The sequence below is a fragment of the Carex rostrata genome, chromosome 6 (assembly GCF_964058835.1).
Source record: "Carex rostrata chromosome 6, lpCarRost1.2, whole genome shotgun sequence".
In the NCBI taxonomy this organism is placed as follows: domain Eukaryota; kingdom Viridiplantae; phylum Streptophyta; class Magnoliopsida; order Poales; family Cyperaceae; genus Carex; species Carex rostrata.
The window spans coordinates 14782877-14785376 of NC_135923.1; positions in this window are offsets into that span (position 1 = coordinate 14782877).

Sequence of the window (2500 nt, forward strand, 5' to 3'; positions counted from 1 at the left end):
AAACTAAGCGGATACGGCCAAGTGACGGTGAAAAATGGCCCGAAAACAGTCCAGCGGCAAGCGGAAACGGCTAACGTTGGGCAAAAGTGACCCGAAAACAGTTCAGCTGGGGGAAATTAAGCGGAAGCAGCCAAGCGTTGGGCAAAACCAAGCGGATACGGCCAAGAGTCGGTGGAAAATGGCCCGAAAACAGTCCAGCGGCAAGCGGAAACGGCTAACGTTGGGACAAAGTGACCCGAAAACAGTTCAGCTGGGGAAAATTAAGCGGATGCAGCCAAGCGTTGGGGAAAACTAAGCGGATCCGGCCCAGAGTCGGTGGAAATTGGCCCGAAAACAGTCCAGCGGCAAGCGGAAGCGGCTAACGTTGGGCAAAAGTGACCCGAAAACAGTTCAGCGGGGGAAAACTAAGCGGATGCGGCCACGCGTTGGGGAAAACTAAGCGGATACGGCCAAGTGTTGGGGAAAAATGGCCCGAAAACAGCCCAGCGGCAAGCGGAAGCGGCTAACGTTGGGGAAAAGTGACCCGAAAACAGTTAAGCGGGGGAAAACTAAGCGGATGCGGCCAAGTGTCGGTGGAAATTGGCCCGAAAACAGCCCAGCGGCAAGCGGAAGCGGCTAACGTTGGGCAAAAGTGACCCGAAAACAGTTCAGCGGGGGAAAACTAAGCGGATGCGGCCACGCGTTGGGGAAAACTAAGCGGATACGGCCAAGAGTCGGTGGAAATTGGCCCGAAAACAGTCCAGCGGCAAGCGGAAGCGGCTAACGTTGGGCAAAACTGACCCGAAAACAGTTCAGCGGGGCAAATTTTTGAAATTTTTTTGAAATTTTTTTGAATTTTTGAAATTTTTGAAGTTTTTTTGGGTTTTTGGACTTTTTTTGAATTTTTGAATTTTTTGAATTTTTTTGAATTTTTTTGAATTTTTTGAATTTTTTTTGAATTTTTGAAATTTTTTTTTTTTTTTTGAATTTATTTGATTTTATAAATTTTTTGTGATTTTTTGAGATTTTTTTGAATATTTTACATGGGTGATTTTGACTTGGGGGATTTTCAGGGGGTGGTAACCCTGGGCGTGGCTAGAGCCTCAAAATGCATATTCCCCTATAGGGGGGCAAGGTTTTCAAAAATGGGTGCCCCCTCATGTACACGCGCGTGGGTGTACATGGCCCCGTCGGTGCCAGCGTGGGTGGAAAATGGCCCGAAAACAGCCCAGCGGCAAGCGGAAGCGGCTAACGTTGGGCAAAACTGACCCGAAAGCAGTATAGCTTGGAAAATTAAGCGGATGCAGCCAATTGTTGGCGAAAACTAAGCGGATACGACCAAGTGTCGGTGAAAAATGGCCCGAAAACAGTCCAGCGGCAAGCGGAAACGGCTAACGTTGGGCAAAAGTGACCCGAAAACAGTTCAGCTGGGGGAAATTAAGCGGAAGCAGCCAAGCGTTGGGCAAAACCAAGCGGATACGGCCAAGAGTCGGTGGAAAATGGCCCGAAAACAGTCCAGCGGCAACCGGAAACGGCTAACGTTGGGACAAAGTGACCCGAAAACAGTTCAGCTGGGGAAAATTAAGCGGATGCAGCCAAGCGTTGGGGAAAACTAAGCGGATCCAGCCCAGAGTCGGTGGAAATTGGCCCGAAAACAGTCCAGCGGCAAGCGGAAGCGGCTAACGTTGGGCAAAAGTGACCCGAAAACAGTTCAGCGGGGGAAAACTAAGCGGATGCGGCCACGCGTTGGGGAAAACTAAGCGGATACGGCCAAGTGTTGGGGAAAAATGGCCCGAAAACAGCCCAGCGGCAAGCGGAAGCGGCTAACGTTGGGGAAAAGTGACCCGAAAACAGTTAAGCGGGGGAAAACTAAGCGGATGCGGCCACGCGTTGGGGAAAGCTAAGCGGATGCGGCCAAGTGTCGGTGGAAATTGGCCCGAAAACAGCCCAGCGGCAAGCGGAAGCGGCTAACGTTGGGCAAAAGTGACCCGAAAACAGTTCAGCGGGGGAAAACTAAGCGGATGCGGCCACGCGTTGGGGAAAACTAAGCGGATACGGCCAAGAGTCGGTGGAAATTGGCCCGAAAACAGTCCAGCGGCAAGCCGAAGCGGCTAACGTTGGGCAAAACTGACCCGAAAACAGTTCAGCGGGGGAAAACTAAGCGGATGCGGCCACGCGTTGGGGAAAACTAAGCGGATGCGGCCAAGTGTCGGTGGAAATTGGCCCGAAAACAGCCCAGCGGCAAGCGGAAGCGGCTAACGTTGGGCAAAACTGACCCGAAAACAGTTCAGCGGGGGAAAACTAAGCGGATGCGGCCACGCGTTGGGGAAAACTAAGCGGATACGGCCAAGAGTCGGTGGAAATTGGCCCGAAAACAGTCCAGCGGCAAGCGGAAGCGGCTAACGTTGGGCAAAACTGACCCGAAAACAGTTCAGCGGGGGAAAACTAAGCGGATGCGGCCACGCGTTGGGGAAAACTAAGCGGATACGGCCAAGTGTTGGGGAAAAATGGCCCGAAAACA